Below are 6,739 nucleotides of genomic sequence, written 5' to 3'. Positions count from 1 at the left end.
ACATCACTAGTGCGCGGACACAGAGGCAGACACGCATTTCTACATCGAGTTAGAGCCAACATACTTTTGTTGGCGCATGTGCTCTGCGGCGGATCGAGGCAACAGAAATATAATGTGTTTGCACTTGTGCAGCGGGCGATAAAACGTCGAACTACGTGTGGCTCGGGATGGCGGGAGCGAGCATCTTCTTTGACGGGATTCTTTTCATCGGCTGCATCGCCGTAAGTTTACTTACTCAGGAAACTAATTAAGTGTCTCACAGTAAGTGTCTCATGGCATCCGTGTAGTCTACTGCGGGCGTCGCTGCCAGGTGTTCTTACCAGGTTTTATAAGGTTTTATCAGCAGGCCTTATCAGGCCTGCTGAAACTAAGTACGAAATAATTCCTAACAACATGAAGCTTTTTTGTTTTTTGTTGTTGCGGTGTTCTTTTATTGATGTGTTCATACTGTCCCCAACAAGGTCTTGTAGTCTGGTAGAGTGCTAGTCCGCGTGCAGTAAGGAGGACGAGAGCCTTCGTTGCTTTATTTGCGACACTACGCAGTTGCACAACTTCGGGTATACGTTCAGGTCACTTCTATTTTAATTTACAAGAGAATAAGTATACGCAGCTTGAATGTGTCTAGGAAACCCTCGCAAACCGCAGCAGCTGAAACGAAACGGAAGAAGTGGAGAAGTGGCAGCACATGTGATGCCACGCACGATTAAGGGGAACAACACCAATTAGGCGTTTGGTGAAGGCGGTAGACGCAGAAGTGTCGGCATTGATAGGAATAACTTTATTCAATGACGGCAACCGACGGTTTAAAGCGTCGTGACGTTGGACGAGCGTCGACCCGGGGTTATGCCCTACTCTGCAATGCCCCAGTTCGGCCCGTTTGTGGTGGGTCGTGAGGCTTGTGCTTTTCGAGCGCACCCGGGCCTGCTGGATGGCCTATAGTAATGTGTCCTTGTCTGTACACTGCCCTGCACTTTGAAGTTCGGTCGGGTATGTCCTGGAGGTAGCTTCATTCGGGAACCTGGCACAGTCCCACATAATGTGCCATGATCCGTCGGACCCACTGCATAAACACTGCACACACCACTCGGATAGAGTTCTGGGTGAAGCACGAGTAGAAGTACCGGTGCGGGGAGTGACCCGGACTGTAGCTGCCTTGATGACGGCCTCCTCCCGACTGAGTGCCGGTTTGGGAGGCGGCATTATCCGTCGAGCTAGGTGATAACACTAGTCACTTCGCCATAATTGGCCATTCGGTCCTTGGTTTCGAACCACCACACGGAACGGTCACTCTCGGGGGAGCAGAGGAGGGTAAGCGCTCACGCCGCCGAATGGACCGTCTCGTTGTGGTTCGGTGAGGATGCACACTCGCTCGCGTGAGCCGGGAACCACTTGATACGGATGGTGCTGCCGCGGTCTTGGAGCTTGATCTTGTCGGTGATGGCGGCCGCCGGCGCGCACACTCTCCCCTTTGCAAAGTTGCGCACGGCATTCCTCGAATCGCTGAGCACGGTGCGACACTCGTCGGTCTCGGAGATCGCCAGAGCGATGGCAGCCTCCTCGGAGTCTGTGGCGTCTGTGCACCGCACGCTCGCTGCCGTTATCTTGGTGCCGGTAGCCGCCGCAACGACCACTGCCGCAAAGCCTTCTCGTTGGTATTCCGATGCGTCTACGTACCGGGTATGCGGGTCTTGGGCGTGTTGCTCGGTGTGGGCCTTGGCCCACGCCTGCCGCCGTCCTTGGTTGTACTCAGGGTGCACGTTCTTCGGTTTGGGGTCCACGCGGATGTGGACCCGCGCCTCCTCGCTGATCTCGCACGGTTGCCGGCTAGGAGCTCGGGGGTTGTAACCTAGGGACGCCAAAATACTGCGGCCCGTCTTGGTGGTGGAAAGGCCCTCTATTTGCGTGGTGAGCTGCACCTCGGCTATTTCCTCTAGGGTGTTATGGACACCGAGCTGCAGGAGCTGAGCCGTACTCGTGGTCTCCTTCAAGCCTAGCGCCGAGCCCGTGTTATCAGCGTATTCATCTTGGTCCTGTCGGTGACGTGCCAGTTAAGGTAGGCCGCAACTAGAACCACTATAATCAGGTTTCAGAGTACCGGCATTCTTTTCTGTGATTGTTTTATGCCGCCGATAGCGGCCATTGGTTGAACCGCGTCACGTGACATTTGTTTACCCCGGAAGCACCGGAAGGCCCATGGGCACTGACATTTTGGTGCCTCTCCTCTGTCTTGCCGCGCGCGCGTCTTCGATAAGTCCTGATTTTCGGATCGCAGTGTGGCTGTATGAAACGTCGAGGGTGAGTTTTTAAGCCCCCAGACAGTAGCGATGCCGTGCTGCTCTGTACTCGGCTGTTTCAACCGGCGGGAAGGTGGAAAACACCTGCGTCGCCTCCCGCTGATATAACGACAGTGGCCTAGCGTAACCTACAGCCACTTAAAAGTGAAGCTTAATTAGTGGCTCTAGCGTGACCTAGAGCCACTAAAAAAGCTACGCTAGCGTACGTAACCGAGCCGGACCCTATCGCACCGGCGTGCTGTCTCTAAATCTTTGAAAAGTAAACAGAGCTGTCATGGTTGCCAAAAGGCGTTCGGACCAATTCCGCCCCTCAATGTCAGCCGCAATAGGGTGCATAAAGCTGGCCACCCTGGCGTCAGGCACCAAAATGGCTGCCGCTGTGCGTCAGTGTCACTCTTAAAGGGGCACTGACACAAAAATTTTGCATTTTTTTTGTTGCGATAAGTAGCTAGTGACCTACTTATCACCCGTAGAAACCTCATTTGCTTCAGCGTGCAACCGTTGTTTAATTAGAGGCATTTTCAATGCGGCCAGTCGCAGTTTCGGTTTCAGCGGGTGCCGCGAAACGATGGATTTTGTGTGAACAAAGCTGACCACGTGACCATCGGAGGGATATCAGGGGATATCACAGAGCAAAGCTGCCGTAGCCCTGTCGAATCCGTGTCGCCGGCAGTTTCTGCCAATGCCCCCACTTACTGATCTCGTGAGCCGCTTAATTAAAAAGCGACCGTGGACGTGACGCAAGCGCTGCGAGTGCAAATGCTGCCGCGGCTAGAGAACGACGCGCGCTGGGAGCAGCCGGGCGGTCTGCCTACAGGTCCGCCTACAGATGTGTTCGGCTTAGCACTGCGGCGGATATTCGATTGCCGCTCTCGTAAGCGGTGCAGATGACAATTTTTAATGCAACCCACCATCGCATCATTAACTCCTTTCTCATGTAAGCCACCATGGTCGGGACTTGCGGACAATTTCGTGCAGCGGTAACAAGCTATCACTCGAGCTACTGGCGCCGGCCTGGGCCACTTCGCGGCCGTGGCCGCCGCCTGCACAGCGACCGTGCGGCTCGCTCAGTGGGCTTTTCGTGTCTCCGGCGCGTTTTCGCGTCCAATGTAAATCAAAAGTAATAGAAACAGAGTGCCTGGAATCGCTGTAGAACTTTGGTCGCGGCAAGCTGCCCGATGAGCTGACGAATTCACGGCGCCTCCGCCGCCAACGATCGGGTCGTTCGTTCTCGATAGCAGAAGCTCCGCCCTCCGGCCCTCCGATTGGAGCGGCGAGCCGGGCGAGCCGGCGAAAAGCGCCGGCAATGCGGAAGCGGCAAACACAAACTCGTGACGTGTGTGGATGTTTGTTTACGAAATACCCACGGGATGTCGATTGCGCGTGGTCCTCTGCTGGCTGCTCGGTTGCGTTTCTCACACTTTAAAATTGATTCTAAATATGTTCTAGGCTGTATTCGCCGCTGATATTTTGCAGATGATGTATATGTGTCCACACCAATCTATTTCCAAAGTTATCTCGCTTTCAAAATTTTGTTTCAGTACCCCTTTAAGCATACCTTATTTAGTGGTTCTTGCCGCAAAGTATGCGATGCCAGTGACTGATCACGAAGGATAGTGATGATATAATAATAATAGGTGACAAAAATGAAGTTGATGCGCTGAAAGTGCGGTTAAACGCCATTTGGAGAGGTTTAAGTTGGCAGCCAACGGATGAAGACGATGATATGTCTAGCACGACATCGCTGCAGCCAGCAGAAATAGAACACGTGTGAATGTACATGTGCAGAAAGACCCGAGGCTCCTGGATTACGCGTGCATCTGGCATTACCTCGACCTCGGGGCCGACCTGGTCATCGGCTTCGTGTCGGCGAACTACACGACACCTCGTGTCAACATAGTAAGCTTCTATGTCCCTAAGGCGTGCGCTGGGTTCTCTATTAGGGGGGGAGGCGAAGTCTTAAAATGTTTATTTCAGTGAAATGGAATTGCAACACATACAAAATATTGTGAGATCCTGTGACTACGCTCCCAGTACTTTGGGTTATGTTACCGGCGCTTCTTCATAATCACCCACTATCATCAGTGCTAGCCCTGACGGTCTAGGCGTTATTATCACCTGTAAATAATCATCACCGCTAGTTCCTTCACCCGAGTGCTGGAATAAACGACCACGCTAACCATCGTCTCTCAATATTTCCGAGCAAAAGCTTTTACTTTCATGTGTAACATCGGCAAGGGGAGAAAGTCCCAGGGCGGATGCGGCGTCAATTTCATAACGCACTGCCGAAAGAACTTCCATTCTCCATAAAGCACAGAAACATGTGGCAGGTCTGTCCTTCGTAAACTGCAACGTCGTGCCCGAGCGTACCGTTCACACGGCAGCTTTTTAAATGCGTAAGAATTGATAAAGTTAATATTGCCTGTTCTGAAACTCTTTTTACGCGGCTATTTTCCTCAGTGCTACGCACCTTATTCACGAGGAAAAGTTGAAGGAGGACAAGCTCCGCAATAGATGCCAAAATGAAAATTAAGTGATATAACGTGTTTCTCACAGCAACCTGCTTTTCGTCTCCGCCTTTCCTGGGCTGAAAGTAAACATCTTTTGGAAGGTAACATGAGGGCTTTTAGACCTGACATTATCGTGAAAACACACGCGTGTTCATAACCCTACGGGACAGGTTCGATTGAGTAAAGGTCTGGGGCGGACTCGGCGCCTCCCCTGCCCCCCTGTGCGCACGCCTATGTTTCTCCCCAGGGCACGTGAAACACATTCACAACGCCCCGCAACTGAACACCCGCACGGCTGCTCACGGCCACATGCCAGCCACACAAACATAGATGTCCTCTGGTTGTCTTTTTTATATCAGGAGAACCATAAATAAGCCTTTTCTATAACGAAGTGACTGGGACGCCAAAAATTCTGCATATGCGGTAATTCGATATATGCTGTTCTATAAAAGCTCAGTAAGTACATCCATGACAACTTTGCAGAGGTGGTGAGTGCGAGATATTTCAAAACAACTTTTGCAGTATCGTATAAGTAAGCGCGAAAGGAACAAGGACAAACGAAGTGGACGGGACACGGCGCTACTATCAACGCAGTGGCGCCGTGTCCCGTCCACTTTGTTTGTCCTTGTTTTTTTCGCGCTTACTTTTACGATGAATGACCAACTCGCCCAAGAAAACACTCATATGAACCTTTACAGACGTGCAATAAAGGCATTAAGCTGGGTCTGTCAGGTGTAAATATTTGCCCGACGCAAGGAACGCCTGCTTTAGTAAGTGCAGGCGCAGATAAGATAAGTTAGGGCAAGCGCAGATAAGACTTGGCGTTGTTATGGGCCACCAAAATCAAAGTCTGATATTTAGCTAGGGTGATGACTGGAGCATCTGGGGCAGCCAATCGCAAATGTTTTGAACATACTTTTTCACTAACGATTTTGCGCACAGCTTTGTAAATCACGGTCATGCGGGTGTAAATCGCGGTCATACAGTGCATCCTAGGAAAGTACGACTCTCTGCTCACTGAAATACGTTTATTTGCAGTTTTTGTGACAGATGCACACATAAAAAACCTTGCGGCCATGTGTACTTCAATAATCGTATTGGACGCAGTGGGCGGCAATATTGGGATCGCTTGTCGCGTCGCTCGCGCGAATGCTTTTATATGGCTGCCTCAGCAAGCGATTGGTACGAGCGATTGAGGATCCCTGTCGCGTCGCTCGCAAAAATCGCTCGGTTACTGCTAAGTCACCCCTCTCGGCATGCGCCCTGTCGTTCCTTGTTCACCTGTCATTCTCTGCCCATAGATTGATGGCGAAAATTTTCACCTAAATGCAACCATCTATTTCTCACGCACGACAACAACAACAACAAAAAGAAAACCAGGTGAACAGCATGTACATGTGGCTGCATAGGATTGCTGAAGCAGCCTATGGCAATAGAAGCTGGTGCTTCCAATTTGGTGCACACACATTGTGTCCAAAAGGTCAAAAAGGAGGTAGATGGAGGCTCACACTTCGTTCTAACATATATGCGTAGGTGGGTAATACCGAAAGGCAAATTGACTTGCTTTGAACTTTCCCTATCCACTATGCGACAGCCTCGGAGCACATGTTGATTTGACGAGCTTCTATAAAAAATGCAACTGGTCCTGCAAGTGCGTCCCGATTTGTACTCGAAAGCACCGTAATGTGCACTGTTCGCTTATTTCTTGCAGGTAATCTCAGAGACGGCAGGCGGAACTGCAGGAAACACGACTGTTTATAAGGTAGGTTGAGGAACAGGTCACTCAGTACAATCATTATACAAACCCCCGTGCTTGCTACCATCGCATTTTTTTTAATTGCAGAGAAGTTTTAATGGGGCCAATGCCAATTTAAATCGTGAATTCAAACATAAATGTAGTATACCAAAAGAACGTGATAAAAACGTCGTCGAACA

The 6,739-nt window shown here is 50.8% G+C and overlaps 1 long non-coding RNA gene across 1 annotated transcript; it reads left to right on the top strand.

Annotated features, from left to right (window-relative positions):
- Positions 1–136: 136 nt before the first annotated feature.
- LOC144152318 (uncharacterized) lies at positions 137–6,674 on the top strand. Its single transcript, XR_013319143.1, has 3 exons — positions 137–221; positions 4,083–4,193; positions 6,516–6,674. It is a non-coding gene; the product is annotated as an uncharacterized LOC144152318 (long non-coding RNA).
- The last annotated feature ends 65 nt before the right edge of the window (positions 6,675–6,739 follow it).

Source organism: Haemaphysalis longicornis, unplaced genomic scaffold, assembly GCF_048455015.1.
Source record: "Haemaphysalis longicornis isolate Haplotype H1 unplaced genomic scaffold, Haemaphysalis longicornis Haplotype H1 scaffold_9, whole genome shotgun sequence".
In the NCBI taxonomy this organism is placed as follows: domain Eukaryota; kingdom Metazoa; phylum Arthropoda; class Arachnida; order Ixodida; family Ixodidae; genus Haemaphysalis; species Haemaphysalis longicornis.
This window is presented reverse-complemented; position numbering and strand designations above follow the sequence as displayed.